We start from the raw sequence: 20792 nt of genomic DNA, 5'->3' as shown, positions 1-20792 counted from the left end.
CACAACATTTATAATATTCATGTATAGTATAATACATATTCATATCCCAGATATGTGATAACTCATCCACAGTCCTTCCAAATAGCATTAACATGGTACTTTTGAGTACAGTAAATTGAAAACCTTCTTGTAAACCTCAGTAATAAGACATAGCTCAAGTGTAAACATTAATGAATCTGAGAATATGTTATCTGAACACAGGGGAGAGAAGAACAGGATTACACAGATTATATTTGTCATTGTCATAGTTCAGCCAATGATTGTGTCTAATGTCTCTGGAGATGATGGGTTTCCTGGCTCTGAGATTTCAAGTCCTGGCCTTGATGAAAGGCCTGAGGTTTCCAGTCTTGAAAATAATGAATGTTGTGTTTCTTCTTTAGACTTTGAAGGTCAAATTCCTGATGGGGGCCCAGGGAACCCTTTCTCTTGGGACCTTTCTTCTGAGGATTAATTATCAGGTGCAGAAGTTAATGAGCTAGAAGATAGAAAACAAAACTTCTATAAAGTTAGGGGAAGTTCCCAAGCTCACTGAACGTCACTGCACCTATTAGAAAAGAGAGAGAAAAGGACCTTATCTGGTTGTAAAGGTAAAAAAATCATGGTTCATGAGACAAGAAAAGCTTTATATGAGACGAGGGAAGGATTTTAGATTAATCTGAGCAATCTGGAGTTTCATGAACATCTTGCCTCAAGTTTTGACAAGGAAATTTCTAATTTCATGTTCCAAGTCTGCCAAGTTCCTGTTCCTAAATTCAAGGGATTATTCTGGAGTTCTGTGTATTGGATTTCCATGTGTCTTGTTTACCTGAATCTTGCATCTTTGATTTTGTGTTTTTACCTTTTGATTTTGAAGTTAATGGATTATTTCATATCTTTGAACTATACTGTTTTTGCCATTTTTACTGCTTTGCTTTGAAATATTCTTCAATAAACTGCTTGCTGATTTTACTGAACTGGTGTGGTGATTAAGTACAGAGGTGTTCCTGCTCTGGGATACAACCATCATGCACAGTTCAAGGCATAAGGCTTCCATTATACCTATGGAAATGAAGTGTACAAAATCCTAATCATCCTATGTATTAAAATGACAATATCTGAATTTTATTCCTCTAATCTAAGTGTAAGCATTATAGCACAATTTTCCTCAAGTTGGTACAAAACGCAGCTGCTCGGCTTCTTGTGGGAATTCCGATGAGATGCCACATAACCCCAATCTTACTACAGCTGCATTGGTTACCAATTGAGTGCCGGATCACTTTCAAAGTGATGGTACTCACCTTTAAGGCCTTGCATGGTCTGGGGCTGATGTATCTGAGGGACCGCTGTATCTGAGGGACCGCCTCACCCCCTACCAACCTCAGAGATCCCTCCATTCTGAGGACCAAGATCTATTGGAAATTCCCAGTGTCAAGACCTTGCGTCTAACAGCAACCAGACGGAGAGCCTTCACGGCAGTGGCACCATCACTCTGGAATACTCTGCCACCTGAAGTCTGTGCCTTGTGGGACTTACCAGCTTTCTGCAGGGCATGTAAGACATACCTGTTTCGACAGGCTTTTAATGTTTGATATTGCCGTTTTTAAATTGTTTTAAATTGCTTTTAAATTTTGTTAGATTTTAGCCATTCTTGTAAGCCGCTCAGAGCCCCAGGGGAGTGGCGGCATATAAGTCCAAATAATAAATAAATAATAAATAAACATTGGAGGTGAGTGGAATTCCAGCAAAACAGTGCTTTATAATTGAAAATAGCTTTTGTACAACATCTATCAAATTTGGCAATCTTCAAAACTCCAATCAGATATAAGTTTTGTTGTATGCTCTTTGGGTGAGAGAAAGAGATTTTTTCACTTTCTAAATGTAACCTTTGCAGCCACTACTTTAGAACCTAAGAAATTAATATTGGGAAAACTTTTCCACATGAATTGTCAATTTTCTGTTGCTAAATAATTGAATGATGGAAGTTATTGTGCACATTTTCATGTCAGAGTTTTAGGAACATTTCCTTTTGCAATAGATTCTGTAATTAAACTAGTGTTGCTCTAAATACCTTAAAGGCAACAAATCCCATCTGATCTTGGAGGCCAAGAAGACTCAGCACTTGAATGGGAGATCACCAATACATACCGGGTGAAGTAGATTATATTTCAGAGAATGAAAAATATTTCTTTCCCAAGTCAAAAGGTGATTTGAAGCTACTTACACACACCCCAGTTAAAATAATATTAGTGAACAGCAACTGATAGCTGAATTCCATAATTCTGCAGATAAAAATGGATTGAAAGTTCCATGAAGAAGCAACTTGTTATTGCTTTCATTCACAAATATGCTACAGAGAGAAAATATGTATTACTCAAGAAAAATATATCAGTAGTATAGCAATAGAAGTGGATGATGCCTAATTTATGCTATGTTGAAACCACAATTTGGAAAATGGGTGGTTTTACTAACTTAACTTCCCACAGAGATAGATCCCAGATTATATTGTTAGGAAATTTCACATTCTACTCTTCTTTATATACCAAAGATAGGTACTGTGTGTGTTGGGAGGGATTACACAGACTGTCATGTTTTGGATGAAAAATCAGATGAAAATATATCTAGAAACCGACAAGAAAATCTTGAGTGCTGGCTTTTCTTGGCACCTCAGTGTCAGTTTTTCTATATTGGGGAAATGGGTGTGTTGGGAGTTTGTTCTGAAATATTCTGCAATTTTCCCACACAGTTTTAAAACAAATGGAGTATAGATAATAAAAACGGGTTTGGGCTGCATGTGGCACATGGAACCTATTTTCAAGACCTCTGTTATAAATACTCCCCAGCTCATTAAATACTACATGATTCAGGAAGCCCCTTCAAGGGCACCCAATAACTTATCAGCTCAGTTATGAAGCTGACGATAGTTCTAAAAACTGATTTGTTTTTATTACTACATGTTAGATATCTGGCAACCTCCACCCCATTTTCACAAACCCAGGTGAGTCAAATGGTTATTAAGCCATAGAAATTGATGAGCATGTATGGATTCAAGAACAAACATTTCTTCAACTTTAAAAAGTGTTTGGAACATCAACTGTAAAACCAACCTTCTTAGGAATGGATTTGAAAAGAAATTGTGGTGTGGGCTTTCTAGGTCAGCTGTGCCAAGATTTATTTTTATTTTAGTTGAAGTATGATGAATTGTAGCTTTATTGTGATTTGGATTTTATTGCCACTGTATTTTTCTCTATTTGAAAGCCAATTTGATCATGTAGGACAGGTGCAGTAAAATGCTAGCAATAAATATAGTTAAATTCAATATCAGATTAAAGCAGGTTTTGTTTTCTGTGGTTCTATCATCACTGATAATACATTCTCATAATGTTTAGGCTACAGTCATATTTATAGTTACTTAAGAGCAAATCCAGTTGAACAGTCAGATTAATTTAAACACAAGATGGACAGCTAGATGGATAGAGGTTGAATATTCATTGAGTTTGTTGCCAGGCAAAATGAAAAGAAAACTACAGACATTTTAGTCATAGCCATTGTTTTGACAGTTAATTATTAAAAAAAATGAAATGCATATATTTTGACTATTTTCAGATGGGCAAAATAGCTGTGTTGGTTAATGAATCCTAGTTTATAAAGATATATTTCCATGAGTTGCTGTGAGTTTCCCAGGCTGTTTCCATGCTTGAGTTTCTAGCTATCACTATATTCATAATGGCAATCTAAGGCATTATGTGGATTGCAGCATAGACAAACTATAGTACTGTCCCAAAATGCACATACTCTCTTCAGAAAAAGTGGAGAATAATTTCACATGTCTTTAGAGTTGCTTGCCAACTCTTCTTAGATTCATGCCAAGGAACTTTCCTTCCTGAAAATATTTGCACATTAGCAAACTATGGCTGAGAGAAAGACTGTACTGGCTGTGAATAAAAGAATCAGCACCTGGATTGAGGACTTTTTTTTAATGAGGCACATAACCACATGAAAACCTCAACAGGTAAGTGCTTCTCTGATACCTGTGCCCTTTCTAAAAGCATACTTTCAGCAAAGTCTATAACAAGTTAATGAACATGGCTCAGGAAGGGCCCCCACCGATGTTCTACAGGCTTCTTGAGTGAAACCTATTTTTAGTTGAGCTTCAAGTTCCTCATTCCCTTGGCCCTTCTGCATGTATCTACCTCTAATCCACATGACTGCATTCCTTTTCTAGCAAAGTCTCCTGATGTATCCAGATGCCCCATGTGACATAGCCTTTTACCTCACAGTATGTTGGATGTCACAGTGCATCCTGACTTTCAGCCCACAGGTTTAGATCTCAATCAAAAGTGTGTGTGTCAATAGGATTTTTAAACAACTCTTAATCAGAAAGGGATCAAAAAGCCCTTGCAATAGTGTTTTTGTTACCCTGGTGTGCTCTTGCACAACCCTGGAGAATTTGTCTGTTTCAAAACATATTGTAATCCACAGGGAATTTAGTTCTTTAAAAAGGAAGCATTTTAAGACTCCCAGAAGTTTCTCTGTTGAAAAACTGAGAGATAAGCTTTATTGCAGATGGGAAGATAACAATTATTTCTTAACTTCCGGTTAAGATGGCGGCACGCTAACAGCAACCTCTCCATCGGGGTAAGACGAAACCCTCAATCCGGGCTATATCGCAACCATCTACTCCCCATCCTGTTCTCCCTACATCGAGTCCCTGACCAGCAACACCCCAGGACCCCGTAAGGGCCGTCTGGTGAGATATCCAGGGAAATAGGAAGGGAGAGAGGGGAGAAGAAGGAGGTAGAGCTGAGGCCATTACTATCACCATCTCGGCCGGAGCTCGGTTGAGCTCGCTCCCTCTTAATATCCTAATACCGCCTGCTGAGCTTATCAGGGACTTATCCCAGTTGCTGCCAGCGGTGGCCATTGAGAAAGACTGGGACGGCCGTGCTGTGGGCGGCGAGCGACGGGCTTCCTTCCCCTGACCCGAAGTGTGGGCCTAATCCACCCTGAAATAGGCCGCAGAGCCGACAGGCCAGAAGACAAAGAGGCTAACCCAGCTCAAGCAGCTGCAAGCCGCCAGCTGCGTGGGTGCGACCGCTGCCTCGCAGTCGCCGGGCTGCTGTAGCCGGTGAGGTGCTGGGGCTTCTCATCGGCCTCTATTCACCTGCGGCGAAGGCGTTTTCCCCGGCGATCTCTCCATGCTTCCAGAGGGCGCTGCTTTGCTCCCTCGCTCTGGGAGCGGCCTGGCTCCTTCGCGTCCTTGGGGCCTACTGACGCCTCTGCATGTCCATCTTTGGCGGAGGCCTGGGAGGCGCCAGCGGACACTCCACGGCCTGCAGCTCCTGCAGTTCGACGTCCCCTGGGGTTCTTCCAGGCTCAGGTGAGGCCTCGCTGCCTTTCCGCGGCGCTTGCTGCTTGGCACTGGGGCTGGCATTCCGCAGCCAACTGGCATCCTGCTGCGTTGAGCCGCCTGCGACCTCGGCGTTCCTGCTGCCGCGCGGCCGCGCCTGGCCTTCCAGGGGAGGTAGGCCGCGATCCTCCCACTCATCGCAGCCGGGGCCTAGTGCGCGGCTCGGCCTGCCCCGCGGCCTGACTGCAGTGAGGCACCCGCAGCCGCGGCCCCGGTATCCTCTGGCGTCCCGACGCCCTTCGAGACCCCTGTCCTCTGGCCTCCAAGACCCCCGCCCTCCATTGCACCGGCCCCCTGCTGGTTCAGTTCGGCCCTCATCGGCTCCGGCTTGAGTCGGCCCTGTGTTGACTGAGCTGTGTTGTCATCATCAGGCTGAGTGGCTGTGACCGAGTTTGTGATTGTACTATCTGGCTGACTGTTTGTGCTGACCGAGTTTGTGTCGACCGAGTTGTACTATTTCCATCTGGCCGACTGACTGTATTCTCCAACTTCCTGTGCCGGCAAGTTTGCCTTGGGAAGATTACCTACAGCAGGCTTGTGCCGACCGACTATTGAGACTCTTATATCCTTGTGTTGATTATTAAGACTCTCGGCCGAGCATTGTCATCCTGTGAGGGGGGAGGGTTGGGCTGTCCGCCATCAGGCGCGAGCCGCCCACCATCGCGGCCGTTAACTTAGAGCCCGGAAGATTAACACCAACCACCCTTTGACGCACATCCAATGTCCATTGTTCCTTATTAACAACTGTACTATTTCTGCACTATTCGCCGCACTTTAACAGTCTATAAGCTTGTTTAGAATAGCACTTTGCCAACCGCCCCATCCCTATTGCTGCTAATCCCTAGACTTGTATGCTGCTATCGATCCGTCTTAGCACTTTACCTCCATGCTGCACTTTAACAGGTTTTGGTCAGATACCAACAGCACTTTGCACATCGCACTTTAAGAACTTGTAAAGAGTATTCGCTGCACATTAAGACCGTGAAGCGCTAGTAAGTGTGCAACTGTACCCATGTGTCCCACCATCCCCTGGTATATATTATCTGTACTGTTAATTATCTGTGGAGGGGACAAGGGACGTAGCGGGCTGGAGGTTGTGGGAAGCAATGGGGCGGCGGGGGGGGGGGAAACAAAGGGAGTGGAAATGCGAACCAACTTAAGACCTTAACAAATCAAACAACTAATAATGAAGTGCAAACAGAGCGCACAATGATGGAATGTGGCATGGAGGGGGGAGGGTGTTCCATTGGCCGAGGGGCCCCCATAGAAGTGGTGGTGGGGAAGGGGAGATGCGGAACAAGGAGACCAACAATTCGGCCTAGGGAGCGTGCACCAACATTAGCAATTCCAAACCGGTCTCCTTATATGGTAAATTGGTGTAACCAGGTTGGCGGTCCCTCCGGTCTGAAGGTGGTGCTGTTGAACACCAGGTCTGTCAACGGAAAAACCACCTTCATCCAAGACCTAATTTTGGATGAGCGGGCAGATCTGGCGTGCATCACGGAGACCTGGTTGGACGAGGCTGGGGGTGTGAATCTCACCCAGCTCTGCCCACCAGGTTTCTCCATGCAGCACCAACCAAGATCCGGAGGGTGGGGAGGCAGGGTTGCAGTGGTCTATAGAGATTCCATCCCTCTGACCAGGGGACCCATCCCACAGACTACAAATTTTGAATGCGTCCACCTGAGAGTGGGTGACCGGGACAGAATAGGGATTCTGTTAGTGTACCGTCCACCTCGCTGCACTACAGTCTCCCTACCTGAGCTAGCGGGGGTGGTCTCGAGCCTGGCATTGGAGTCCCGGCAGCTCCTTGTCCTGGGGGACTTCAATGTCCACGCCGAGACATTGAAGTGGCAACCATGGGGCTGTCCCAACAAGTAACTGGCCCCACTCACTGTGCAGCACACACATTGGACTTAGTTTTCTGTCAGGAATGGGAGGAAGGTGGCGGTGTTGAGGAGTTAACCATCTCTCCGTTGCCATGGACCGACCACTACCTGGTCAGATTTAGACTCACTGCACCCCCTAACCTCTGCAGAGGTGGAGGACCCATTAAGATGGTCCGTCCCAGGAGACTGATGGATCCGGATGGATTCCTGACGGCCCTTGGGGAGTTTCCCGCCGCCTCGGTAGGTGATCCTGTTGATGCCCTGGTTGCTCTCTGGAATGGGGAGATGACCAGGGCAATTGACACGATCGCTCCGGAACGTCCCTTCTCAAGTAGCCGAGCTAAACCAGCTCCTTGGTTCACCGAGGAGCTGGCAGTGATGAAGCGAAGGAAGAGGGAACTAGAGAGTGTGTGGTGCTCGGACCCAAGCGAGCCAAATCGAACACGGTTTGTGTCCTTTCTGAGGGCATATGCTGCGGCAATAAAAGCCGCAAAGAAGGCTTTCTTTGCGGCCACTATGGCGTCTGCAAAGAACCGTCCGGCTGAGTTGTTTCAAATTGTCAGAGGTCTTTTGAGCCCCACCACCCAAGGTGGGGTCCCTGACAACTCGATCTCTCACTGTGAAGCTTTTGCTCGGTTCTTTGCAGACAAAGTCGCTTTGATCCGTTCTGGTCTGGACACCATGTTAAATGCAGTCTCTGTGGATGTAACAAGAGCACCTGCTTGTCCTATTTTGATGGATTCATTTCAATTGGTGAAGCCCGAGGATGTGGACAAGATACTTGGAGGAATGAGGCCGACCACGTCCATCCTAGACCCCTGCCCATCCTGGCTTCTAAAAGAGGCCAGAGGGGGATTGGCTGAGTGGGTAACGGTGGTGGTTAACGCCTCCCTTCAGGAAGGCAGAATTCCAGCGAGCTTAAAACAAGCTATTATAAAACCGCTGTTGAAGAAACCATCATTGGACCCCACTAAATTTGACAACTTTCGGCCTGTTTCCAATCTTCCCTTTTTGGGCAAAGTCCTGGAAAGTGTGGTGGCCTCACAACTCCAGGTATTCTTGAGAGACACTGATTATCTGGACCCGGCACAGTCTGGTTTCAGACCGGGGCATGGAACTGAGACAGTCTTGGTCGCCTTAGTGGATGATCTGCGCCGGGAGCTCGACAGGGGGAGTGTGTCCCTGTTGGTGCTTCTGGACCTCTCAGCGGCCTTCGATACCGTCGACCACGGTATCCTTCTGGGGCGCCTTGCGGAGATGGGCCTCGGAGGCACTGTTTTACAGTGGCTCCGGTCATTTCTGGAGGGTCGTTCCCAGAAGGTGTTATTGGGGGACACCTGTTCTTCCCCACAACCTTTGTCTTGTGGGGTTCCTCAGGGTTCCATCCTGTCTCCCATGCTGTTTAACATCTACATGAAGCTGCTGGGTGAGATCATCCGGAGTTTCGGGGTGCGGTGTCACCTGTACGCAGATGATGTCCAACTCTGTCACTCCTTCCCACCTTCTACTAAGGAGGCTGTCGAAGTCCTGAACCGGTGCCTGGCTGCTGTGATGGTCTGGATGAGGGCGAACAAATTGAAGTTGAATCCAGACAAAACAGAGGTACTCATGGTCAGTCACAAGGCCGAACAGGGTATAGAGTTACAGCCTGTGTTGGATGGGGTTGCACTCCCTCTGAAGACACAGGTTCGCAGCTTGGGTGTGACCCTGGATTCGTCGCTGAGCCTGGAGCCCCAGGTCTCGGCGGTGACCAGGGGAGCATTTGCACAGCTCAGGCTCGTGCGCCAGCTGCGCCTGTATCTTGGGAAGTCTGACTTGGCCACGGTGGTACACGCTCTTGTCACATCCCACCTAGACTACTGCAACGCTCTCTACGTGGGGCTGCCCCTGAAGATGGCCCGGTAGCTACAACTAGTCCAGCGCGCAGCAGCCATGATTCTAACGGGAGCGGAGCGCAGGGAGCACACAACCCCCCTGCTGCACCAGCTCCATTGGCTGCCGATTTGCTACCGGGCCCAATTCAAGGTGTTGGTACTAGCCTATAAAGCCCTAAAAGGTTCCGGCCCAAGATACCTATCTGACCGCATCTCGGCCTATGAACCCACCCGAACTTTGAGATCTTCCGGGGAGGCCCTGCTCTCGGTCCCGCCGGCCTCTCAAGCACGGTTGGCGGGGACGAGAGACAGGGCCTTCTCGGTGGTGGCTCCTCGGCTATGGAACGCCCTTCCTATAGATGTTAGGCTGGCACCATCTCTCATGACATTCCGTAAAAAGTTGAAGACCTGGATGTTTGTGCAGGCTTTTGAATAATTCAGTGCAATCTCCGGTAAATTGAACATAGGAAAGGAACAATGGACAACGAATTTGGATCACGTTTGGATGATGAGGCGATCTGGGGTGGGTTTTTTGTAATAACTGTGTATTGATGTTTGTTTATTGCTAGAAATGAAATTGTGTAGTTTAACTGTTATGATGTATTGATTACTGCTGTTTTTACTGTCTCTGTTGTTTGCTTTTTTGGAAACCGCTGTGAGTCGCCTTCGGGCTTGAGATACAGCGGTATACAAGAATACTAAATTAATAAATAAATAAATAAATAAATAAATTTGTTCCTGAGATGATCTGTGCATGTAAAGCCAACATTATGAAAAACTGTCTCCAGGGAATATGAATTGGGGAAAATGTGTTTGTTGAGTGTACATGTTGCTAAAAGCACATTTGACTACCAAATTGGAGATGGGGCTATCACTGAGTCAAATACATCTTAAGCCTTCTTGGTTAAATCTTTCCTTCTAAAACAATCCATCAGAAAATATCATTCCTTAACAGGCCAAAAAGCCCAGTCTAATTAAATGATTCTTAATGTAGAAGAGCCCTTCAGCAAGTCTGTAGCTTCATAATGAACATTATATAGAGTTTACAGCACTATAAATATAAAAGTATTTTCATTAGCTTTTCTTTAAAAAAAATCATGAGTGGCACAGAGATTAGAATTTACTTTTATTTCTAAAAGAGTTTAATTATTTTACCTCTATTGGTGCCAAAACATTGCAAGCCCATCTGTTCTTGCAATTTGTTTCTATTATCCCAGATATAAATAAATAGCCAGTCCCTCAAATTGCACATCAGAATGGCTTTATGGTTTTTTTTAAAAAAAATGATCATTTTGTGAGTTGCCATAAATTCTCAGATTCATGACTGCGTTTAGTGGTAACCTCAAACAGTTTGTTACCTCAAGAAACACTTTGAATTATTGTTTTCAAAACATAGGTGGAACTAAGATGAGAGTAAAAATAGCAGACCCATATATTTGTCTTCAGTCTTCCTCATAAAATCATCCATCATACAATGCATGAAGTAGCCTTACTCAGTTGAGACTTTCATTTCTAAACTCCTGTTTTACCTCATTGGGAGCTGTTTGCAAAGGCAAACAAACTGACATGTCAATGTAATAACATTTACCGATATAGGACAATGCTTCTATGTCAATGCTGGGTTGAAGGAATTGAATCCCACCATTATATGTAGTAATTGGCAGCAAGACAGTTGGTTCTATAGTGTATATTAGAAACAACAATAACAGTTCAATGGATGTTTTTAAAACTTGACAGTGAAGAAGAGGCTTATTTGAGAACAGTTTGTGCCAATTTCTAGGTAGAAAGGATCAGAAATTGCCTAGTTGTAGAAGTTTAAATTTTGATAGGTCACAACTGACTGTTCAATAGGTTCTATCTATATTTTCTTCATTCATATAGTTTTCCTTTCATCCCAGCATGTCATCACAGCTATCCTTGGAGTTATATTTTCCATCTGATTTCTCAATTTGCCCATTCTCTTTCTGGATACAGTTGATTAAGAAGTCTAGTATATGTTGAGTTCTATTACTATTGTAAAGTGTATGCACTTTTTAAAATGAAAATGTAGTTTTCATTTTATGGACCTCATAAACTTCATTATTTTCACTCGGTTTGTATTGCTCCCCTGGGGAACCTTCTGTGGATGAGTTGAAGCAAGAGGGTGTTAGAAATGGAAGGAATATGGGTGGTTACCATTGAAAATCTAGCCATTTTTAAAATTTTGAAACTCTGGGGAGGAAAGACTTACCCATTAGGGAAGTAACCACATCTATTCTATCTCAAAAATTGGAAGAAATTTGAAATTGCTCTTTCCTTTTAAGATAAATCTTACACTTTAGATTTATGGAATGTATGCAGTTACAATATCCTCATGACTCTGTAGGAAGGAGGTCTTTGATGACGTCCATGAATAGATGGCAGAGTTAAGTTACCTTAATGCCCAGTCATGGCATGATAAGGGGATGATTACAATCAGTCCACCTCCTTTCTGAACCCTTTTGACATGCAGCCCACTCTCTCTGAGAGAATAGACACTGTTGTGGTTCAGCCTGTGATTGTAGCAATGTCTGAGGTTTCAGAGAAGATTGTGTCAGCATCTGAGGACTCACAGGAATCTGGTTCTGTACCTGATGGGGCTGGGGATTCTGGGAATGTTAGGCCAGCAATGGATTTGAAGATGGAGACAGATTCAGAGGCTTACAGGCCGGAGTTAGATTTCTCAAGGAAACCAAGGTCATGCTTTGATTGGAATGTAGTAATTGCAGATGTGTCTCCTCCTGACTCCCCTGTTTCTCCTGAGTTAGATAAAAGAAGAGCAATTTGTCAACAAAGACAAGCAGCTGAAGGGAGGCGCCATTCTCAGCACCTGTTAATGACAAGGGCCCTGCAGAGTGTTCCCACGGGAAGTGTCATAGTTTCTTAGGAATAAAGGAGGTTTGATTTGGGTTATACCTTAGAGGAGTCAATGTCTGGATTCAAGTAATATGCTTCAGGTTCCTCTCTCACGTTTTCTCATGTGTATGGGATTCATGGACTCAAATCTTAGGTTTTTCTATATGTTTATTCATGGACTCCTGCTCCAGGTATCAAGTGATTTCCTGGCCTCCTCTATCTTTGGATTTATGTTATAGCTATGGTATACTTTTGATCTTCTTTTTTGTTAAAGACTCCAGTTTAAAGATATTGCCTGCATCCTGGACTTATGGATTATTGCTTTCAAGTCTCTTCAAATGCCTTGTTTTACATGGATTATATTTTGTATTGACTTTTGATCTTCTAACCATTTTTTGCTGAAGTGACATTTATTCCTTAATAAACTGTTTTTCTTATAAACTGAGTTCTGGAGTGGGAGATTGGTTTAAAGGTGCCTTCCCAGCCCTGGTGTGCGGCAGACACCAGATATTTAAGAGTTCAGTGTAAAACTTGGCACCCTCTTGATGAAGAATGCTGCTCTGGAAATGGCTATTTAGATCCTGGGACCTTAGGTGGTGGTAAAATAATTTGCTTTTGATGTTAATCTGGGGGTTTCCTTTCTCCTATAGTGTCCTGGGATTTGGGGTCAAAACTGTAGGTTGCTCTCCAGTAAATGGCCAGCCAGATAAAGAACCCATAGCTTTGAATTGCTCTCAGGGTTGGGTGTTTCACTCAAGGAAAGGCTGAGGAGGTGATCACAGCTTGCCTCTGATAGACTACATTAAGGTTGTTTCACCCTCTATTTAATCTTCAGGCACAATTCACCTTTCAATAAGGTAACTTAACCATGTCAGATTAAGCAGCTCTTGTTTAACTCAGTTCTCTGTATCTGATCTCATTATTTCATGGTTTTACATCAATATGTTATCTATAAATCCTTGTTATTTACACTAAATATTGTAATATATTTACTGGTTTTCTTTTAAACTATGTTCTTGAGAAAATATAAGAACATTGCTCAAATTCAGACATACCTGTCATTAGCAGGGTGTGAACCACACAAAGATAAATATAATAAGATGCTTTTAAGAGTCAAGGATTGTACTTAACATGACAAAAGAGAGTTGTGAATCTTCCTGCTACAAGAAAATAACTGTGGTAAAAAAACCCTGAATTTTCCAAAGAACACTTAGAGATCAATATAAAAATAACTTGGGTATAACCGCATTGTGAAATTCACTCCTAGAAGGAAATCACAGCAGCAAATAATGTAGCAATTTCCAAAGATGAATTAGATATCAAAATTAAATTATGTCACTAATTGCCAGCTAATGATGCCAAACTCAGCCTTCATTACTTTGTGACTGTTGGGCCTCAGTCATTTTTAAGTTTCAAAAGAAGCTCCAAAAATAGAAGGTTTGAGAACTCATGGTATACACTGTAATGTTAATAACACCAAAATTATTCACTTCCTGTTGGGCTAAAAGACTCTGGCTCATCTAAGTATTTCAAAGTTTGCATGGTATAGAATATAATGTTAAAACTGATAAAAAAGTAAGGTGTTCCTTTGATCATGTGTACACTGCCCATTGTCTTATCTCTTTAGTGACATTGTAGAATTTATTGTCAATGAGTCATTAAAAATTCAGATTTTATTTTTTTCCTATCATGACTACATCTGTTCCTGAATTAAGAGAATTAACCACCTAAATCGGGAGCAAATTGGAAATATGCATGAGACATGGGGAGCACTGTACAGTTAATGCAGTCTGACATAACCTTAAATGCAATAGCTGTATTCTATGGAAACCTGGGAGGTGCATATTGTCTCTCTTTGGCAAGACAAGGCTAAAGACCTTGTAAAACTACAACTACCCTGATTCACTAACATTGAAGCATATCAAACTATGTTAATTCTATAGTGTAGATACTCTCACAGATTTTTCATATTTAAGTACAAGTTTCAAAGTACATGGTGATATTTTCTGTCCAAGAGTTAACTGGTTGGAGGACCATTGCAGAGATATTGATTTCAGTAAGAAAAAAAATGAGTATTTTCTGCTGCTAAATTAGTAGAGCAAAAAATCTGGTTTGGATTGTAAGTTCAGTTGTGAAGGCAATATCCAATATGCCGAACCTGTTTTGAGGACAAAGGTCACCTCTGTAGAGAAATTCTATCAAGTCTGGACTCACTCCTAGACCAAATTCATCAATTTACCATTATAGGAGTCATCACTATCAGTCCAAATTTGTAGGCCTCTGAAAATGTTCTGCTTCTCAATGGATAGACTGTAGAAAAGCTAATAACCTCTTTTTCATTTATAAAATATTCACAGAAGTTCAGACAGCCTATTTTAAACCCCTGGATCCACTCCATGCTTTTTAAAAACACTATCTTCTAAAAATGTTATAAATATTCATTAGATCCCATAGTGCAAGGATGGCTCTCTTGCCTAAAAGCTGTTGCAGTCACAGCTATGCTAGTCCAATACATATTAAAATATAAATTAACAGAGATTAAACAGAGGACACAAGTTTAAAAATCATGTTAAACTGGCTGGGTAGGCCTGCTGAAAGAGATAGGTCTTTAATTATTTTTAAAATCTGACAGCTAAATAGGGGCTCTTCTGGCAGGTTGTTCCAAAGTCTTGGGGTGGCCAATGAAAAGGTCCTCTGGGTGACAATGGAAAGTCAGGTTCTGGCAGGCTGAATTAGCCACCCCCAGAGGACCTAAGTTTTTGGGGTGGGGTTTATGACAAAGCAATCTTGTAGGTAACCTAGACCCAAACTATGAAGTGCTTTAAAGGTCAGAACTACTTTGCCCAGAAACTAATTGGAAGCCAGTCTAGTGACTTTAATATGGGTGTAATGCTCACTTCTGGATTTTCCTGTAACCAATCTGGCTGCCATATTTTGAAGCAGCTGGAATTTCAGAACTTGGTACAAGGGTAGCCCAATGTAGAGTGAATTGCAGAAGTTGAACCTTGAGATTACCAGTGCATGCACTACTATCTTTTGGTCCTCCAAAGAAAGAAAGGAACAGAGCTGGTATTGTAGTTCAGTCTTTGATTGTGTTGGATGTCAACGAGGATGATGGTTTTCCTGGGCCTGTGTCTGAAGGTTTTTCTGGGCCTGTGTCTGAAGGTTTTTCTGGACCTTGCTGAAAGCTATACACAATGTGTCTGATGCAAACAAATCTCAAAGCAAAACTAGGTAGACTATGAGCCAGTCTTAATTTTTAGGATCACTGTGTAGTACAGAACTTTTATAATGTGCCAAGCATTCTCTGGCATACCATACAAAGTATTCTAGAATAATATATCAGATTTGTGGGAGATTGGAAACTTTGGGAAGCTGAGAAGGGATTTGGGTGACACAAAAGGGGATTGAAATCTGTATGTTGCCTATTAGGCACACAATCTTCATCTCTGTGATAGGTGATCAGTATATTTGGAGTGGTATTGAACCTATAGATGGTTCAGTATTCTACTCCTATCTGTGTTATGTATCCTTCATTTTAAAATATTGCTCCATTAAAAATCCTATTGATTTCTGGTATTGCATTTGTTATATCACTGACTAGAGTCTATGACTTCTAGTAAATACAATCTCCTATGCATTTACATGATGGAGTAGCACTAGTCCAATATCTCACCTCCCTAACACAGATGGTGATGTAAATGTTTCAGGCATTCTGTGCTTATAGTGGATCATGCAGTGAGAAACATATATTATCAACTTATTTATATATGTATTTGTGTGTGTGTGTATTAGGGGTGTGCAATTTTTTCATGTCTTTCATGTCTGTAAGTCAGATCAAATTCGCCAAATTCATGCTTATGGTGCGATATCTGGCACATGGGAGTGGCCTGTACCAAAAACTTGAGAATTGAAACTTACCCAATACTTTTTTGTTTGAATTTTGTAGCTCTCAGAAACTTCCTGTTTTCATTTTAGTGCAAGAAAGCAAAGCAAAGCCAAAAAGGCTGCCTTTCCTCTTTAAATTAATGGGCTCTTACCATGGAGAGAGGGAAGCAGCAGGGAGCAAGCAGGATTTTGAGGATTGTAGTTTGGAAAGGTGAATTATCTGGCATAGAGGATCTCTATGCCAGATAATTCAAAAGGTCTTGCCCTAACCTACATTTCCCAGAATTCTGCTCAGCATCAGAAAGTCCCAATCGGGATAGGGGAGAGATTTGTTCCTCCGTAGAAGCAGACAGCCAGAGTTTCAATAAATTGTTGAATGTCCAAAAAGGAGGAGTGACTGATACTTCTACTAAGTAAATCTCTGTGCAGGGCTGGGAAGAAATCCCTAAATGTAAAATCTATTGGTTCATATGAGAGACATTCGATGAGCTAGCTGTTGTGGCTTACTTTTTAAAAACATTTTTGTCAAAACTTTACAAAATTCCCTAAAATCAGTAGATGTATGAATATTTCCAAAAGTTGGGAGGAACAATCCCCTGTTATTTTGTGTCATTACATAGAAGATTCAAGAAGATAACTCTTATAGTGTTTTTTTTTAATGTTGTTCAGAAAAACTTTGAAATTTTCCCAAAAATCCATGGATAAGTGAAACATTCTGAAACTTGATGGGCTAACTGTGGTAAATGTGTTCTACCTTTGTAGCAATTTTCACCCCAATAACTGTAAAGATGAGGGAGAAAGAAGCCCCTGAATTTTCCCCACTTGCACAATAACTAGAACGAAAAACTAACAAAATTTTGTTACTCTCGTTATAGTAATGGAATTTCACTAAGAACACTTTAGAAGAACTTTAGAAATGAAATGCCAGTGCCCCCTCTTTCTGTAATGAATTTTGAAACTTTTTTTCATTGATCGCACAGCTCTGGTATGTTTTGCAAGTTCATTTGGTTCTGTTTTGACATAAATGGCTTTGCTCACAAAGGCTTTTCTCAGGGAGAAGTATGATGAATGAGGCTCCTTTGTGGTGCTAAAATATTGGGATTTTGGTATAAACAGGCTAATCCACCTTAGGCCATTGTCACTGGGGTGTTAATTTACTCTGTTATCATGAGAAGGAGTCAGAAGGAGATTCCAGATATTAAAATGCTGCTGAAATGAATCATTTAGGCAGCATCTTGACTATTCACACAAACAGACAAATTATGGTTTTTTTGCGGAATTCTTTAAAGGGGTCAAGTTTTTATGCTTGTTTTTCCCCCTGCAATCTTGCTGTTTGGATTGCTCTTCCATTTGGATTATTTCAAGATATTCTGTTCGGTTATAAAACAGTTGAAATTGAAAGCTTCTTCCTAAGGAAAGTTCACTTGGAGTGCATTACCTTGCTGGTCACAGAGTACAAGTTGTCTGCATTTTAACCTGTGTAAGTTCTACCATGGATCTCAGCTTGACATTCCATTACAAACTTCAAAATATTCATTTAATGGTGAATACACACATAGGAGCCCCTGGTGGCGCAGTGGGTTAAAGCACTGAGCTGCTGAGCTTGTTGATCGAAAGGTCGCAGGTTCGATTCCGGGGAGCGGCATGAGCTTCCGCTGTCAGCCCTAGCTTCTGCCAACCTAGCAGTTCGAAAACATGCAAATGTGAGTAGATCAATAGGTACCGCTCCGGTGGGAAGGTAACGGTGCTCCATGCTGTCATGCCGGCCACATGACCTTGGAGGTGTCTACGGACAACGCTGACTCTTCGGCTTAGAAATGGAGATGAGCACCACACCCCAGAGTCAGACATGACTGGACTTAATGTCAGGGGACTACCTTTACCTTTACCTTACACACAAACATGTCTCAAAATTTTGAATTGTGACCTGGCATTAGGCACCATGTAATACATAGAGCAGTGTTTCTCAAACAGGTGTTTTGGACTTCAGCTCCCAGAAATCCCAGCCAGCTTACCAGCTATTAGGAATGTGGGAGCTGAAGTCCAAAATATCTGGAGGACCACAGTTTGAGAACCACTGCAAGAGAGAAAGGGATAATTGTGTGAATCACTACCTCTGAGGATGCTTGCCATAGATGCAGGCGAAACGTCGGAAGAGAATGCCTCTAGAACATGTCCATATAGTCCAAAAAAACCCTACAACAATCCAATTGTGTAAATCTTTTCTAAAAGTAAGACTTCCTAAATCTATGGGGTTTATTATTAGAATCACATTACTAAAGTTTCTATCTTTCCCTTCATCTATCTTTTCCTTGTTTTTTTCTTCAGTGATACTGACTGATAGTTTATGCATATATTTATATTTTATTTCGAAATGTATAACTGCCCATTTGTTAAATGGCCCTTCATGTTCACTAACTCTTTGTTTTATTCAGCTGATATTTTTATTCAGTTATCTTTCAACAAGAAAGCTGTGTGTTAGCTATAACAGGGCTTCTTACACATTTTCAAGAAATTTTTATGTGGCCCCAGTTATATAGATACACAGGTATATAAAATAAGTATAACAATCAAGCAGTTACTGATAACAAATCAGCATTTGCAATTTAGGAAGGTTAATGAGACATTTAGTCTGGGTATGTTATGGGCAGAGGTACAAATACAAAGCAAATATATTATTGAAATAGCATTTAAAAATATTACATCTATTTCATTCTCATGTACAAAAATAAAGAATTTCAGAAGTTTGTTCTCCATTGGATAAGATTCATTTTTCACATTTTAGATTTATTTTGCTTAGAAAACTAAACATTTTTGAATAATACAGTTTTATGTGAAAAACATTGTTGTGGAAACCTTGAGGGGCTGGAAAAGATCAATGTGTTCACCCTTACCACTCTGTAGTAGACCATATAAAATTATCACTTCCACTTTTGGGGGGAAAAATAAAATTTTATTGTGGTCTTGGTGGACCATGTAATTCCCATCCATGTTCTACACGTTTAATAACTTTTTTTTGCTATGTCATTCTATTTTTTTTAATCCAGTTTGGAAGAAGTTTACCTTCCTGAAATTCAATACAGTTGCGTTGAACATTCCTGGCAATTTTCCTCTTCTCTAAAAGTAAAATTGATAACTCTGCAGTTTCTGTTTCCAAATAACTTAATGACAATTAAATCTTTGGCTAGAGCTTCGTATCACTTAAAGAGTAAGCTCTCCTCTGCATTCCATTAAATTACCAACTCTTCTAGAGCACAACATTTACTGAATGCCTAGAAATTTTTGTCATAAACAGATCAAAATATTCACTTCTAATTTATGCAAAACAATACCATGAAGCCATAATTATTTTTGAGTCATAATAAGGATTTCACATACTGTTCCTGTCCTCAATCTCCTGGGTTTGTAGGGGGTGATCTTTTCACATCTCTAGTATGGGGGTAAATTATGAAAAGACCCTACTTTTTATTTCCATAGTGAAGATCACTGAAGGGACAGACTCGAAACATCAATTAGCCACTTCCTAATTGACAGGAAACAGACCTGCGTTGCTTGCAGTGGCATCTGCCCTATATGTGAGAAATGGAAGAACTCAGGCTGAGAGATACTATTTAGTTACATAAGTTCTTCCTTGTTATTGTCACTTCATATGCTAATGGCACTTGACATGTGGCATGACTATCAAATCATGACCACTTCACTGCTGTAAGATTAAAAAACTTGATTATCCTTGCCAGAGTATGGAAAACAAAAGAGGTACCTACAAAGGAACAATGGAATGTGAAAGTCATGGATATACTAAGTATGGATAGGCTCACCGAAAGAATGGCACAAAATGATGAAACCTATCAAAAAACGGACTGGACGAAATTCCTAGACTATATTAAAAAAGAAAACAAGGAGATCTATATTAGTAAACTCTAATAAACTCTCAGAGGTAATGTTCAAGAAGAAAAACGGAGACATGAGATGAAAATCCAAGAGGAGAGGTGAGGAAAAAGGAAGAGAAGAAGGAGTAGAATACAAAATGATAAAATCATCATCAGCTTGGGGGGAACTGGAAGTCCACATATTTGTTATGGTCCTGGTTCTAGGCCACTTTGGAATTTTTTTGTTTTGTTTTGTTTTTCTTTTTTCTTTTCTTTTCTTCTCCCTTCTTCTGTCTTGCTAGCCCTAGCTTAAGATTTATGAAGAAAAGTACTTATACAAAAAGTACTCATACAGAGGAGGAGTATACCTAAGCAGGCTAGTATTCCAGCTATCTTTATCGTCTGTGTATGTATTTGTGTATGTATCGCTGAATGTATAGTGTTTAATGTGATTGTATATATGTGGGTAAATGTTCATTTTAGATTGAAAATCAATAAAATTTATTTAAAAAAACTTGATTACTCCCAAAGAGGAAGAGAGATGTCAACCAGCCTACTCAGTGGCAAGAATATAAACCACCAATGTCCTCTGGGTGGTATGGTATAGCAATGATACATCAACACTGAGCCACCCAGAGTGTATCTTGACAGGGCAGTTAGTCTGATGCCAATCTGGAGTGGGGCTACACCAGCAGTCCCTGAATTAGCTGGGCAGCTGCACTAGTGATTAGTGGCAAAACTAGCTCACTGCTACTTGTCTGCCACCTGACCTTTCCCCCACTCAACCTACCTTAGGGGTTCCTAATGGGAAACAAAATGGATGCAGACTCTTCACCAACACCTAGAATTATGTTAACCGGTGCACTGGTAAGATGGGGGAGGTGGGAAGGGGGAGAAGATGAATCTCTCCCCAGCCCCTTCTGATCTCCCTGGCATGCTGGATAGCATCATTTCAGGTGTTGAGCCTGCATCCACTTTAGTAGCCCACCAGGCATCACTAAGATAACTTTGA

This window comes from Anolis sagrei, chromosome 3 (genome assembly GCF_037176765.1).
Source record: "Anolis sagrei isolate rAnoSag1 chromosome 3, rAnoSag1.mat, whole genome shotgun sequence".
Classification (NCBI taxonomy): Eukaryota; Metazoa; Chordata; class Lepidosauria; order Squamata; family Dactyloidae; genus Anolis; species Anolis sagrei.
This window is presented reverse-complemented; position numbering follows the sequence as displayed.